The sequence below is a fragment of the Narcine bancroftii genome, chromosome 1 (assembly GCF_036971445.1).
Source record: "Narcine bancroftii isolate sNarBan1 chromosome 1, sNarBan1.hap1, whole genome shotgun sequence".
Lineage (NCBI taxonomy): Eukaryota > Metazoa > Chordata > Chondrichthyes > Torpediniformes > Narcinidae > Narcine > Narcine bancroftii.
The window spans coordinates 58,935,945-58,953,028 of NC_091469.1; the positions used below are offsets into that span (position 1 = coordinate 58,935,945).

At 42.7% G+C, this 17,084-nt stretch overlaps 1 protein-coding gene and 1 long non-coding RNA gene across 4 annotated transcripts in view; both read right to left on the minus strand.

Annotated features, from left to right (window-relative positions):
- dock8 (dedicator of cytokinesis 8) overlaps positions 1-17,084 on the minus strand; it is a 259,931-nt gene that overhangs the window by 237,529 nt on the left and 5,318 nt on the right. The window lies entirely within an intron of this gene.
- Positions 1-17,084, minus strand: part of LOC138758642 (uncharacterized) — a 29,394-nt gene that overhangs the window by 10,404 nt on the left and 1,906 nt on the right. The window contains exon 2 of the long non-coding RNA XR_011354371.1: positions 16,087-17,014. This is a non-coding gene — a long non-coding RNA (uncharacterized lncRNA). The remainder of the gene's footprint in view (positions 1-16,086; positions 17,015-17,084) is intronic.

Sequence of the window (17,084 nt, forward strand, 5' to 3'; positions counted from 1 at the left end):
AGTTTGTGATGCGCTATCGAGCAGAAAGCGGACACAAAACATAAAGTCTGTTCAACAGGCTTTATTCGACATAAATTTCCACAGAGCTGGCTGTGAGAATGATGTGCAAAGCTCTGAGACTGACCTTGAGAGGCCAGATCTAGTTAATATCTCAGAGAGTGATTGGCACCCAATCAGGTGTTGTCTTGTCCTCCAGTGCTCTTCTGCAGATACACAGGTTGCCCCTGCAGTAGGCTACTGGTGTATCACCACATTCACCCCCTTCTTTAAATATTGTCCCAGGAAAGAGGTTACATTTCAGGTTCTACCAAAAACCCCAAACATATATACATTATTTACAAGTTTAGACAGTCCGACGGCCGTTGGAGTCTCAGCGACCGTTGCTGGGTTGGCTCCTGATCAAAGGTCGGTGAGGATAAGCAGGAGCTAGTTGGGAGGGCAGAGGCGGGGGCTGGCGTGGTGCAGCGCGGTGTGGTCACCAGGGTTGAAGTGTGTGTTAGGTGTTGGATGGGTGGGGGGGTGGGTTCATCCCTCAAGGTTGGAGTGAGTCCGGGGTGCCTGGTGGGGGTCTTGGGTGTCCCACAGCTGTCCAGGGTCAGGCCGGTATAGTCCTGGGATGAAGGATGCTGTTGCGCTGTGGTGGGTTCTCCTGCTGGTGCCAGGTCCCTGCCAATACTCTACGGACCACCCCTTAGACTTAAGGGCCAGGAGGACTGTCTTCCAGATTACCCCATTTTTGCACTCCACCTGTCTATTACCTCTCGGGTTGCAACTAGTCGTGCGACTAGTTGCCATGCCCCTTGCTGTCAAGTACTGGCAGTTCCTCACTCATGAAGTGGATGAACGCGGGGTAGCTGAACATGGTGAATATCTACGTCAGTGCCCTAATGACAGTGGCCGAGAAGGTGTCTGGGCATGGAATGGCAAAAGGGAAGCAGGAGTACTTGTCTATGACCACGAGGAAATAGATATTCCGATTCATGGAAGGCAAGGGGGCCTTTGAAATCTATGCTGCTGCGCTCGAAGGGCCGAGTAGCCTTTATGACATGGGCCTGGGGCGGCTGGAAGAAGCGGGGCTTGCATTCTGCGCAGACCCGGCACGTCTCGGTCATGATCCTGACATCCCTGACGGTGTATGGGAGATTTTGGGACTTGACACCTGGGTGGCAGAGGGACTCGTACAGTACCTGCAGCTGGATGTCATGGAGTGATGTGCAGGTCTGGGAGAGGGCATCAGGGAAATCGTTAAACTTCCCTAGACGGTACTGGATGTCGTAGCTGTACATTGCCAGTTCGACTCTCCAGCGCAAGATCTTACCATTCTTGATTTTGCCTTTGTGGGTGGTGTTGAACATGAATGCCACTGCATGCTGGTCAGTGAGGAGGGTGAACCTCCTGCCGGCCAGGTAGTGGCACCAATGGCAGACTGCTTCCACGATCGCCTGACCCTCTTTTTCAATGGTGGAATGCCCTAGCTCGGAACCGAGGGGGTAACAGGGCACCCCTCCTGGTTAAGGGTAGCGGCGACGGCCACATTGGAGACATCGCTCTTCACCTGGAAGGGGGAGTCTTCATCCACGGCATGCATCATGGCACCTGCGATATACTCCCTGATGCGTGTGAAGGCTGCCTGCGCCTTGGCTGGGAGAGGAAAAGTTATGGCCTGGGCCAGTGGGCAGACCTTGTCTGAGAAGCAATGCAAGTAATAGGAGAAAAGGCAGAGTGGGGCAGCTCCATTAGTGGGCACATCCATTCTGGATTGGGACCGATGACACCATGTACCATGATGTACTCCAGGATGGCGAGGTGGGGTGGTGCTGAACATGCAGTTCTCTTTATTGTCAGTGAGGTTCAGCTCCTCAGCCATCCGGAGAAATTTCTCCAGGTTTGCATTGTGGTCCTGCTGGTTGTGGCCGCAGATGGTGACATTATCCAGGAACAGGAAAGTTGCTTTTAGCTTGTGCCAGTCTACCATGCGATCCATCTCCCACTGGAAGACGGAGTCCCCATTCATGACCCCAAATGGAACTCGGCGGAACTGGTAGAGGCACCTGCCTGCCTCGAAGGCAGTGTAAGGCTTGTCCTGCAGGTGGATGGGGAGTTAGTGATAGGCTGACTTCAGGTCAGTCGTGGGGAAGACCCGGTAGCGGGCTATCTCGTTGACCATGTTGGCTATCCTCAGTAAGGGGTAGACATCCAGCTGGGAGTACTGGTTGATGATCTGGCTGTAATCCATGACAATCCTCAGCTTGCTGTCCCCCTTGACCACCAGGACTTGGGCTCACTATGGGCTGTTTCTGGGCTCTATGACATCTTCCACCAGAAGCCACTGCTCCTCTGCCCTGCGCCTACTTCTGGCGGCCATTGGCTTGCAGTCTGGCATGAGGTGTGAGAAGAGAGCAGGAGAGGCGATGCGTATGTAGAGAGGCCACAGGTTGGCTGGGGCTGGTTGGACGGCGCACTGTGGAGCGTGAAGGGGGGTAGGGGTCACCCGAAGGAGAGGGTGGTGCTCTGCAAATGGCATTGGAAGTCTAAGCCCAAGAGGACAAGCTTGGGCATGTCCAGGAGCCTGAACCTGTATGTCTCCTCCCGCCACAGTCAGATCAGCAGAGCAGTGTCCTAGGATATTAATAGTTTGGTCCTAGGATGCGAAGGCGATAGAGAAGGTGATTGGGTGGATTTTGAGTTTTAGGGAGTGGGATACGATTGGGTGAATAAAGCTCTCGGTGCTGCCACTGTCGATTAGGCACTTCGTTACCTGCCTGTTAATTTTAACCCCAGGCCATGAGGGATGTCCCTAGTCAGTGTGGTGGCCGCTAGGACCATCTTGGGGTCAGAGTAGTTATTCCCTGATAGTGGAGGTGAGTTGCAGCCGGCGGCATCCTCTGCAGACATGGGGTGCACCGCAAGAGGTGAGTGTTGCTGGTGGCGCTCTCCATAGACGTGGTGTGCATCGGGTGGTGATCAGTGGCTTCCGGAGGTGTGGGGTGCATCGGTAGGGAGGTCTGGTCATCGTCGGCGGTAATGTGCTCATTGTAGGCCTGGAAGGGCCTGGGTGGCTGTGGTGCCTGTCTGGCACAAGATGGCGGTGCCACATGGGGTAAGTGATGTCACACCTTTGGCCATCGACACTGGTGATGTCATCGCAGGCGGCAGAAGTGACGTCACTCCGTGGACCAGAAATGACACCATTGTAGTCCATGGATGTGGTGTCTTAGCGGGGCAGTTGGTCTGGGTGCATGTCATGCACACGGCGATCGTTGCCGGTGAGGCCGGAAGTAGAGCTGCCGAGTTTTGGGAGACCAGAAGTTGCTAATGGGGCAATAGTGTTGCTTGGAAAATCACACATGGCCGGGACCAGATGAGCTGCTGGCAGGCTTTGAAAGGCATACTTTAGCGAAGTGGCCTTTCTTGCATCATCTTGAACAGTACGGATTTCTGGCCAGGCAGTTTTTACGCGATCATCGATCTGACCCACACCGGGACCCAGAGTACTTACAAGGGCAGGGAGCGCCCGCAGCAGTGATGTTCTTGTCCACCGTTTGGTTTTGGGCCACATCTGCTGTCTGTGCTGACCATGTGGAGACCTGGGGAAGCCTGAAGTTGAAGGCTTCAGTGTGCAAGGCTGCTGCCTCCAGGGTTCAGACTACCTCCACTGTTTTGGCCAGGGAGTAGATATTGTCCTCCAGCAGCTTCCGCCTGTCAGCTCTCGAGCATAGATCCCAGACGTAGGCGTCCCTGATCAACCTTTCGACCTCCCTTTCATTCACCCTGGGTTCTGCCAGACACGGTCAGGCTAACTCATGTAGGGCTCCCAGGTAGAACTTGGCTGTCTCTCTGGGCAGCTGGGCATGAATACTCAAGAAGGTACCTTGTGAAGACTATGTCTGTAGGAGGTTTGTACATGGTTTCTAGGGTGTTCATTGCTTCCAAGTACCCGGTGCAGACTTTAAGGGCCTGGAAAGCTCGGGGACCCAGCTTTGAGCGGAGTAAGATAAGCCTTTTCCTGGCGGAGTCTAAGATGTCGTCGGCGAGGGCCTCAATGACTGTGTGCTTCCAGATTTCAAAGTGTGCCTGTGCTTCCAGATGGTGTGGATCGACTTTTGGCACCCGGCACTCAGGAGCTTCTCCATTACAGCTTCAAAATTTTATGTTGAATAAATTGTGTTGCGGTATTGAGCAGAAAGCAGACACACAAACATGACGTCTGTTCTACAGGCTTTATTCAACATAAACTTCCACAGAGCTGGCTGTGAGAGTGTTGTGCAAATCTCTGAGACTGATCTCGAGGGGCCAAATCTAGCTTATATCCCGGAGGGTGATTGGAAGCCAAATGGGTGGGCTTGGTCCGTTCAGGTAGGCTGATTGACAGCCAACCAGGTGTTGTCTTGTCCTCCAATGCTCTTCTGCAGGTACACAGGTTTCTCCCTGCAGTAGGCTGGTGGTGTATCACCACAAAGTTAAAGTGCGATTCTGTTTTCATATTCAAAGATGATTAAAAGTAACTTTTGTTTAAGTAACCATTTGTCTTGTTTAATTTCTATTGCTGCTGAGTTTGGGGTCCTCTGGGCCCATAAGAATTGCTTTACTGCAATTGAAATACTGCATTAAACAACAAGCACAGTTAATCTTGATATCCTGATGGAAATTAATATCCTTGAAGATAAATGGGTTATAGAACATAGAACCATATAGTACAATTCAGGACTTACAGCCCTCAATGGTGTGCTGATCCATATATACCTTTCTTAAAAAAAAGTATTAAACCCTCTCTACTTGTTAGGGAATAAAATGAAAATTCTGCATCATTAAATTTGTCAGATTTTTTTTAAATCATGGAAAAATCCCATTTGACAACTTTGGAGTACCAACAGTTTTTTTTTCTATATTAAGATATCACTTTAAACTGTTTATTAAGAATAAACTTAGCTTTGAAAGAAACAGCTGGATGATTTACAGAAAACCTAAAAAGGCAAATATCCCCGTCAACCCACACATCCTCATTAAGATAACTCATTGCTTCCATCACAAGTTCCCAGACAAATTCTGCATTTTGTGTGACATCTTGCTTCTTGTTCTCTTGTGGATTTTTTTTTTGGCATAGAAAACATTATTTCACTTAGGATAGAGAATTATCTTGAAATTAGCCTGTAAATCACATGAAATGTACTTTGTAACCAGCCATATTTCATTAACACAGGATGTTATGAATATTTGATTAGAATTCCTCCGTAACATTTTCCTCTCAAAGTCATAACTGAAAGGGCAATCCATTTTTAAGGCTGGAATTTTGTTGAGACACGAGCAAAAATGAGCACTTGAAGATTTAATGTAAATCAAAATCCTATTTGCAAATTTATCTTCGAGTTGATGAGTACACATGGCATCATCATCTACTTAGTGATTGTCAGGCAAGCTCAACCTTTCCAAGTTTGTAAATTCAGTCTATCAAATTTCACCTTGGAGGGAGTATTTGCCCTCAGACTGGTTCCAAATGGCTGCACATGAAAAATTAAACCAAAATTCATAATTCTTTGGCATAGACAAAATATATCCATGCCCATCGTTAATCAGCTCACATGCTTATAAAAGGTAAACTGCTTTAAATCTTGATGAGTATTTCCATTCTCAGATGGACTTCCAGTGCCTGAAAGACCCTCAAAAGTGAAGCAGCACATTGCTTGCCCTGGAATTCGAATCACTTAACAAAGTCTTCAGTAAAATCAATAGTTCTTCACTTGAGGTAAAAGGCAGCAAATTCAAGACAGTTTTAATAGAAGACGATGCAACTGCCAGTGTTCAGTGTTGAATTTCTAGAAAAGCTTACAACTTCCCCAGACTAATTCCTTCACACAGAATTAGACAGATAGAAATTTCACTTTCAAACCTACATACCCCATTTTTTTCCTCAATAGGACAGAATATGGAAGGAACAGAGCCCTGCTCTGTTTTCTGATTATACTGGATGTATATATTATGAGCTCCCATTTTAGTAAAATGGGATTATCATTGTAAGGAATAGTATTGATAGGAGGGACTGAATAGTCACATTTAACATTTCACACAAGCACAAGTCATAGCCCAGTGATAATTCGATACATTGAAACAACAGAGGGAAGGTTTGTCACAGTCTGTTCCAGAATTCGATACATTTGCAAAGACAATAGCTCCTTTCAAATTGCAGCACCTGAGTAGCCCTCCTGAGTAGCCCTCCTGGGACCCAGGTGCAATTACTGGGGCAAAGGTGCTGGAAGCACCATTCAAATAGCAGGGGATGGACCCATTAAATCGCCAACTCAGTGATTTAAGGGGGACCCCACCCCTGCAATGACACGGTATGTGACGTGTCACACACTCATGGGAACTATCAGCAGTCAGTCTCTCCACCCTCCCCCCCCACCAGTTGTCCTCCCATCAGTCACCACATCGCAGCCCCCTACTCTTCCCTCCCCACCCCACCACGGCAGCGACCTCTCTCCTCTCCTTGCAGAAGCGGCCTCTCTTCCCTTCATTACCCCCCCCCCACCCCTGGTGGAAGTGGCACCTCAGCCAAGGGTAACCAGGTCAGCCATTTCCCTTTTCAAACCACCAGAGCAGGATGCCAGGCAAGTTTTACTGGGTTCCCTGACCACCTCTGAGGTAGGTCAGGGATCCAGTTGGGTTCTGACCAGGTTGACCTGGTTGGACCCTTGCAAATCACCATGTAACTGGGTCACTAAACGTGCAAATTGCCCGGCTAATGCCATTTCACATGACAGTTTGGCGGCCTTTCGCAGCTCCCTCATGGGGGCCTCAAAAGATGAAGGACGAATGCGACGATCCAGCAGGCTGCACGAGGCCCGCAGCGCTGCCCTCCAACTGGCCACAACCAAAAGAGCTTAACTGGCCTATCAGGGAAAGCAGATCACAAACACACCAATCAGTGCTGAGAGGGTTTTGGCCACGCCCCTCAGTTTGAGAATAAAAGCAGAGCTGTGAGCCCAATAAAGCTCAGTGTGTTAACTTCACTCAGCTGGGTTTGTGTAATTTTTTTTTCTGGGAATAGCATGTTCTTTCTGAGCTAACCTGCCTGCAGCTATAACTTCTCCTGTGCTATAGGCTCCACAGACCCATAGCTTGTAGCAGCCAGCTACAACAGTTTGAAAGGGCCTAATGATTTTGCAAAGGGAGAATCATTCTGACTGCTGCAGAGAAAACAGCTTTTTGAAGCAGTGCTTGTGGCCAGCCATTTTGTGGAATTCAGAGCAGAGCATGCTCTGTGAATGACTGGGCCTTTTCGATGGATTGACCTGTGCCAGGAGGGTCTTTTGGGAAGCAAAGTGCTTCATTTTTAGTGTGAATAACAGTGAAGGTCACTTGGACAGACCAGTTCCAGGGTCTTAGAAGCTTCGTGGAGGCAACCCAGTTCAAGTCTTGCCTACAAAAGGACAGGAGTGTTATGACCACAGCCCTTGCAGTGAACTGGGATTCACTGGCAGTGTGTTGTGCTAATGGCTGGCCCTGCCTCCTGGCTCCACCCCCATATGGTTTCCCGCCTAAACCCAGAACCATTCCAATCATTACTGTTGAACCCTACCCTTAATAATAAGATAATAAAAGCGTTTGTTCTCCCTGCAGTCGTGAGAGTTTTTATTCACGCCACAGCCCGTGTGGATGGACATTTCTTCAAAGGCAACACAAGGAGAATTTGTAAGTATGTAGCAGCCACAACTCCAGTCTTCCCATCAGTTCAACATTAATTCTGAGCATCAAATTTCAAAGACCTACACTTCAACACTGAATTTGAAAGCATGAACACACATAAACACACAGTGTGTCTTGTCTAAGAGTAAGAAGTAAATTTAGTGGTTTAAAATTAAAGATTGTTCATTGTCTATTGCTGGTCTTACATGCGGTTTGTAACACATAGAACTCAAGGGGAATTTGACCTCTTTAGACTATAGAAGATAGCTTAAGGATAAGTTGACTGCTTAGATACATAAAAAACAAATTATTAATGTAAAAGCATGAAATCCCACCCCTCTAGTGTCTTGAATAAATCCAACCCTCAATTGTTAAAACCAAAAGATTGTTTTGGTTATTCAATCATTTAATTCTGAATTTCCACAGGGTTAGAACTGCAAAGAAGCAAAACCACAATAAAAATTCAGAACTCAAAAAAAAAACCCTGCAATGCTGGAAATAAAAAAAAAACAGGAAATGTTAGAAATTCTCAGCAATTCATGAAGTTAGAGTCAGAGAGCCATCCAGCATGGCAGTGGCCAGCCAAGTTGGCATTCTGGGTTAGTCCCATTTGCCTGCATGTCCTCTCAACCCCTCCTGTTCAGAAATCCATCCAAATGCCATTAGATTTCAAAAATCACATCACATCTAAAGCTCCTTCTGCCAGCTCATTCCAGGTATGGACTTCCCACTAATGGAAAAAGATGTCATCACGTCCCTCTTAAAAATTTCTCCCCCTTACCTTAAACCTAGAATCATCTATCCTGGTGTAAAGACCACAAACATTCACTTGATCCATGCCTCACATAGTTTTATTTACTTCTTTAAGAACACTCCTCAGCCTCTTACACTCCAGGGAATAAAGACTGTCTCTGTATAAATCAGGATATCAAATCCCAGTAACATCCTTGTAAATATCTTCTGCAACGTTTCCAAATTAAAGACATTCGTTGAGCAGATATAACAGTATTGGTGGAGAAGGAAGGTCAACTCCTGCTTTTCTCTCCACAAATTCTACCTGATTTGCTGAGTGTTTGTAGCATATTGTAACAATGGTGATTTACCACAGCTTATAAACAAATAAAGAATGGACTCACTCATTTCTGTCAGCACTCTATGAAGTTGACTTTCTTTTTTAAATTATTCATTAAACACAACACTGCATTCTTCAACTCCCAAAACAATACCCAGCTGAACTCCTCTGACCTTCTCGTTGGCTCACCGCCACAAGGGTGATCCTGATGCTCTCTTCCTGCATCTGAGATTCATCACCCGTATAATGACACAACACACCTGCATATGCATGCTATTTATTAGCCCCACACGTCACATTGCTTACATCATCAGTGTGGCCGGCACCGCTCCCGATGCGATATGCGATCACGAAAATTTTCAGTTATTATTACCTGGGAGATTATATTTGATAATGCCTGAGGAAATATACAGATGTGAATGGGAAATAAAGCCTCATTTCTTTAGTATAAATGTAAGCAGCATCCTAATTTTGGTGTTGCCCATTTGTTGGAAGAACTGCAGCATTCAGTAGGCATGACCACACTGTGCCTTGAATAGACACAGACAGTACAACAGTTGTCTATCAGAGTGTAAACTGTGCCTCTTAAAGAATTGGCCAGGTTTGCTGCTAAAGTCATCTGAAGCCACGGCTTATAGGTTTGGGGATGATGTCCTCCTGGCCCTCCCTAAAAATCAGTATCTTTAATGTGTCATAGTGAACCTGCCAGAGAAATACTGCCCTGGAACATAAGAGCTGACAATGGCATACAAAAAAACAGGCAGGTGAACATGAGGGAAACAACTTGCATAGTCACTTTATAAATTTGTTTTCCAAATCTTAATACCTTAATGTTGTTAAGTGTGGTTAAGGAAAAGCAACAAATTGGGCTCTTGATTCAAAAGTGGAGGTGCCCATCCAATCATGGTTACGTAATCATATCATGACCTGTCCTGTCTGTATACATTGGATTGGCTTTCAATACATGGCATCCAGTTCGTGCACCATGTACATTCCTCTCGTGTCAGTTCAGGTAGCTTAAGGGTATCCATTGCACCCAAAAGGCAGGCACAATAAATGCTCATTTTAACTCCTGGTCTCAATGAGAAAAAATTATTTTTGCTGCGTCCTATAATGTTGGTTGTTTCCTTTGAAACCTCCTTTGAAGAAGACCGCAGAGCCCACCTCACTGACAAAAGACAAAGGAGGAAAAACCCAACACCCAACCCCAACCAACCGATTTTCCCTTGCAACCGCTGCAACCGTGCCTGCCTGTCCCGCATCGGACTTGTCAGTCACCAACGAGCCTGCAGCAGACGTGGACACACCCCTCCATAAATCTTTGTCCGTGAAGCCAAGCCAAAGAAAAGAAGAAATAATGAGTGTAAGCTCTGACTGTTTCATTCAGAATGAAAAGCATTTCAAACAGTGCAGCTGCGCCTTTCGCCTTTTCTGGATTTATCTGAATATTGGCATGAGTGGCATTTATGTTTCTTGGAGGGGGAAAGCAAAGTTCCCCAGAATGTCAATACCTTCCCCTTAGCTTCTATTTGCCAGAAAACTACAATGGCAAGATAGCTCTCCAGTAACAGGATCAAACTAGAAAAAGGAATAAAAACATTTGGAATTGATGTTTAGCTTGTCTCTTGAAAGTTATTAGGCACCACATCCTGCTCTTTCCATTTATACCAGGTTCCTGATTTGTACCTATCCCAATCTGATGTTCTTAAACAATGTGTTTGATTTTAGTGTTAAAGCAAGAATGTTCTCAGGCAGCACATCTTGTCTTTAATATACAAAAAAGTAATATTCACAGCCACGTTAAGTTGCCTTTTTTATTAATTTCTCTGGGTGTGAGCATCTGTGGCAATGCTGGTATTTATTCTGATTTCCCATGAACAGAACAATTTGTGGTCACGTCAAGTAGGAGAATACCAGCCCTCTCCAGGAAAGAAGAAAAAAAATGAAGAAAATGCAAAGCTCAAGAAACACAAAACACAACAAATATAAGATAAAGGTGTGGAGAAAAGAAAGAAAATGGTACCCAAGAAGGAAAAACCAAAAACAACAGGAAAAAAAAGAAGGAAAGACGCCAAGAGAAAGGAGAAGGTGTTACCTGCATGAAGAAGCAGGGACCCGCTGTGGACAGAGGAGCCCGCTCCCCAAGGTTAGTGGAGACCCCGCAGGGTCGCGACCTCCTGACCGCGGGTCTGCAAAAATGGCTCACTGAGCCAAAACAGAGGTGCATAACTGTGCACAACAAGGTAAAGGAAAACACCGACGGTAGAGGGGACCAGCTGTGGAGTGAACCTACACAGCGCGACCAGCTGAGAGATGCCCGACAGCAGGGCTCTCAGCTGGAAGAAGAGGAAAGCTATGGGAAAGGAAGTGATAAGAAAGAAAAACAGCAACAGGTAGGGCACATAACGGCAGCATCATATAACTCAAAAGCCAGAGGTGTAGCTATATTAATCAATAAAAATGTACCAATCAAAATAGAGGAGGAAATAATAGATCCAGCAGGGAGGTATGTAAAGATAAAGTGTCAGATATATTCAGAATTTTAGAATTTGCTCAATATATATATGCACCTAATGAAGAGGATCAAAAGTTTATGCAAGATATCTTTTTGAAGATTGTAGATACGCAGGGGAATATATTGATAGGAGGGGACTTTAACCTTAATTTGGATTCAAAGATGGTTAAAACTGGAAAAAAGATGAGCAGAAAGAACAAAGTAGCCAAATTTATGGTTTAATCAATGTAGGAAATGCAACTTTTGGATATATGGAGGAGGCAACAACCAAAGGAGAAGGAATACTCATATTATTCGAGTAGACATAAAACATACTCAAGGTTTGAGCTGTTCCTGTTGTCAGCCCATATCCAAGGGAGAGTTAGGAAAACGGAATATAAAGCTAGATTGTTATCGGATCATTCACCCCTGTTATTAGCAATAGAGCTGGAGGACATCCCAAACAAGAACATATAGATGGAGATTAGAGAATTCATTGAGCGCCAAATTAAAATGTACTTTGAAATAAATACGGAATTAGTGAAAGATAAATTTATATTCTGGGATGCAATGAAAGCCTTCATCAGAGGGCAGACAATAAGTTATGTAACTAAGATGAAGAAGGACTACAATCAGTAAATAGAACAGCTGGAAAGGGAAATAGTAAGTACAGAAAAAGAACTAGCAATAAGGGAAGATACAACAAAAAGAAGAGAATTGGCGGACAAAAAAAATAAAATACAAAACACTACAAACATATAAGGTGAAGAAGAAGATAATGAAGATAAAGCAGAAGTATTACGAGCTAGGAGAAAAAACTCACAAAATACTAGCATTGCAGCTTAAAACAGAACAAGCTAAATGAATGGTATTGGCATCAAGGAAAAAGGACAAACAAATTACATATAACCCAACAGAGATCAATGAAAACTTCAAGGAATTCTACGAGCAATTATACCGAACTGAAAACGAAGGGAAAGAAGACAAAATAGATGAGTTTCCAGCTAAAATTTAACTACCGAAATTGCAAGTGGAGCAAAACAAATTGATAAAACCATTTGAAATAGAGGAAATACAGGATATATTAAAAAAGCTACTGAACAATAAAATGCCTGGAGAGGATGGACTCCCAACAGAATTCTATAAAACATTTAAAGACTTATTAATTCCTCCTCTCCTGGAAGTAATGAACCAGAATGAAGAAACACAAAACATGCCAGATTCATGTAAAACAGTAATAATTACAGTAATACCAAAGACAGGGAAAAATCCACTAACACTAGCATCGTATAGACCAATATCTCTACTTAACTCAGATTATAAGATAATGGCAAAACTATTAGCAAACAGATTGGCCGACTGCGTACCAAAAATAGTAAAACTAGATCAAACCTGATTTATTCAGTAAAGACCAACAACAGACAATGTCTGTAAGTTCATTAACCTAATCCATGCAATACAAGGAAATAAGATACCAACAGTGGCTTATGCTTTAGATGCAGAGAAAGCCTTTGACAGGGTAGAATGGAATTATTTATTCAAAGTATTACAGACGTTCAACCTACCAGAGAAATATATTAATTGGATTAAAGCATTATATAAGCATTGGTGAAGGTGACAGTAAATGGATATATAATCGAACCAATTTAAATTAAGCAGGTCAGCTAGGCAGGGATGTCAACTATCTCCCTCACTGCTCACTTTAGCAATAGAACCATTAGCAGAAATGATAAGAACAGAAAATAAAATAAAAGGGATAAAAATAAAGGAGAAGAAATATAAAATCAGTTTATTTGCAGATGACATCATAGTATACTTAACAGAACCAGAAATATCAATAAAAGAATTACATAAGAGATTGAAGGAATATGGAGAAATATCGGGGTACAAGATCAACGCAAATAAAAGTGAACCGATGCCAATGAATAATGCGGATTTCACAGAGTTTAAAAAAGAATCACCATTTAAATGGCAAACACAAGCAAACCAATACCTGGGTATTAGATTAGATAATAATTTAGGCCACCTATACAAATTAAATTATCGGCCATTAATGAAAAAAATTACAAGATGACTTAGAACATTGGAAAGATTTACCACTAACACTGATAGGAAGGGTAAATTGCATTAAAATGAATATCTTCCCAAGGATACAATACCTTTTACAATCGTTACCAATTCCTTTAACAGAGAAGTTCTTCAATGAACTAAAGAGAATAATAAGGAAATTCTTATGGATAGGGGGTGGGGGGGGGGAAACCGTGGATAGCGCTAGATAAGTTAACAGAATGCTACAAACAAGGTGGTTTGCAGCTACCAAACTTTAAAAATTATTATAGAGCAGCACAATTAAGATATTTATCAGATTTTTATCAAACAAGGGAAAATCAGATTGGACCAGGTAAGAGCTAGATAAAATAGGAAAGAAGGTATCAGAACATATATTTTATAAGTGGGATGAAAAACTGATGCAACATAGAAGTTTACCAGTACTGCACCATCTGCTCAATATTTGGAAGAAGATTCATGTAGAAAGGAAAAACACAAATTACCAAAATTGACACAAAATCAACTAATCCCTTTCACAATAGATAACCTTTCCTTTAGAGAATGGGAGAGAAAAGGGATCAAAAGAACAGAAAATTGTTTTTTGGGAAATCATTTATCTTTTGAACAAATGAAGTACAAATATGGAATAACTCATGGTACAATGTTTGCATACCACCAACTGAAAACCTACTTAAAGGACAAATTGGGAAGCAGAATGAGGTTACCAGAAGGAAGCAGCTTTGAATATGTGATTACAGACACAATGATAATTAAAAGATTTATAACAAACATGTACATCAAGCTGCAAGAGAAAGAGAACGATGAAATAAGCTGTAAACTCAAACAAAAGTAGGAACAAGATCTAAACATAAAGATTAAAAAAATGAAAAATGGGAAAAGCTATGCTCCGGAACTATGAGAAATACAGTAAACAGGAGGTTACGCATGATACAATATAATTGGTTACACAGGCTATATATCACGCCCCAAAAGTTAAATAAATGGAACCCAACAGTATCAGACAGATGTTTTTGCTGTGAGAAGGAAACAGGAACAACAGTACATGCAATTTGGGCATGTGAGAAAGTGGAAAAGTTTTGGGAAGATCCAAATCAGGTATTAAATAAAATCACAAAAAGCAACATACCAAACAATCCAGAGATCTTTCTTCTAAGTAATATAAGAAGTAAAGAATTAGGCCTCAAACTGGATGAAGCGCAAAAAAGATTTATTATGATGGCCTTAGCTGTAGCAATAAAATATATTATGTCAACCTGGAAATCAGAAGAGAGCCTGAGAGTACAGCAACGGTACATAGAAATGAATAAATGTATTCCACTGGAAAAAATAACATATAATTAAAAAAATTAAAAGTTACAGTATTCAAACAAATTTGGGGACCGTACATGGAACACAACAGAGAGGGCTTACCACGGACCTTCACCCCCTAAAATGATAGAATGAGAAGAAGACAAAATGAACTGACCCAGTGTGTAAAAGTAGATGACACAATTTTCTTGTTTATTTTCACTGTGTGATGACATTGTTTAATGGGTTTATTGTATTGTATATGTTAAACGTTTAGTGTGTAGGGAGGGGGGTGGGAAGTTGAGAGGGAAGGGAGGGGGGGAAAGGGGAGAAAATGACACTGTGTATATTCAAGAGGGAAATGTTTGTGTGTATTTTGATTAATATGGTTCATAGTGTGAAAATTTTTTTTTAATTTAAAAAGGGGCAATTCTACAAAGATCTGCAGCAAAATTTATCTGACTGGGATCACATTTAGAATCTTGAAGAATGAACTGCCCTATTTTTCTTAATTATTTTAATCCGGGACTTGGACAGAAAGGCTGTGCTATTCTAAATCAAAATATGGATTCATAATAGAATCCCTGTTTGCTATTGGCTTTGGAGGTCAAGGCAAGAAAATTTAGTCAATAAAGGTAAATTCTGTGGAGCTGAAAAGAAGATTGGTTCTTTATGTGTGTTAAAGGTGAGGAATTTTGATGTTGGAAGAGTACTTGCTCAATTTGACACCCAATGCCAGCATCAAAAAAATTCAGCTTATGTTCAGAATAGGTCGCAGAAATTTGTTCAATTAGGAACAATCTTTTGTTGCGCATCCTGATACAATTCAAACATGTTCCTACTGTTTGATACCCAGAGTCTAAACAAAGTAAAAATCAGACTTGTAAAACATAGCCAAAGAAAATGGTAAAACACAGAAATGTTTTCCTCTTTGAGCAGGGTAAAGCTTTCTTATTAAAAGCAGGTTGGTGTAAATAATTAATGATTACATGAAATTGATCAAGAGGTATTTTTTCTTGCAAAGTCCCAATTACATGGGCTTCAAATGCACATGAAGTAGGGAAATCATTGTTTCAGTAAAATGGTTGCCAAGGATGATTTAAATTGTAGGGGAAAAAAGCAAATTGTGAATTTATGGAAAATGATTCTGCAAAACCAGTGGGGTCTTGGGTACTAAGGAGGTGCTAATAGACCAAATGCAATTTCCAAATTCTAGGAACAAACAGTGAAAGACCATATTTTCCTCACTAAAAGAGCAAATTTGTTTCACTCCCATCTGATAATTAACAGAATTGACCTGATGGTTAACTGCACAGAAAGCAAAGATTCATTCAACCACTGAATTATTGAAGGAAATTTTACCCTTATACCCTAATGAAAACTGAGGGCATTGGACATGAAAGACTTGACGTTGATTACTTTATGGCTCTACTCTGATTGTCAAACAAACAAAAATAATTCCACTAAGGATTTTCCTCACCACATCCATCCTGTTGGAGTCCATCACCAAACTTTCTTGGCCCATTTATCCAGATCATGTTCCGCTGAGACGTCGTCCATAGGTACGGATCCGATTCCACTATCAGGAATGTTATGCTGACCTAAGTAAACCTATTCCACTCTCAATCCAACTCTTGCCTTCCTTGCAACCCATAACCTTCTGTTTTACTTACATTCATGGGCCTCTCCAAGAGTCTTTTAAATGTTCCTATTATATCAGCCTCCACCACCACCCCTGGCAATACAGTCTAGGCATCCACAATTTTCAATGTTATAAATCTAAACTTTCCTCCACTCACATTCCCCTGGCATTGATTGGCCATTGCCCTGTGAAAAAGATGCTGACTGTCAATGCTCTCCATGCCTCTCATAATCTTGTACACCTCTATTAAGTTTCTTCTTATCCTCTGTCCCTCCAGAGAGAAAAGCCTTAGTTTGCTCAGCCTTCATGGTTAGATTTTATGATTATTCACATCTGCTCCCCTTGCCTGACACCCAGCCTTGGAAATGCCAGTTTTCTCCAGTTGAAATATTAAAGTGACAGAATAGGTGCAGGTCAGTGGGAATGGAGGAAGGATGTTTCTGCACAGACTAGAAAGGACGAATGACTTGTTTACCGTGGTGTATTTTTCTATAGTTCTAAGGCAATCTTCATTGGCTACATTTCATCGCATTCACCTGCTTACTAAATTTCTCTCCTCCCTACCCCAACCCCTTTTAAAACTGAGCTTGTATCTCACTGTCCTACTAAGCCCCAGTTTGGCATTCAACTTCTTACTCATAGTCCATCCCCACAAATGTGCTAGCCCATGCTTTTAGCCTCCTTCTACTAAATCCCTCAGCCGGAGCTTGGCTATCTAAGCATCTGGCATGACTGAAGGTGAATGAAAACTTCAGATACTGGAAATCTGAAATAAAAATAGAAAATGCTGGAAAAATTTAGCAGGCAGCGTCTTATGCAAAAGAAACAGAATGTTG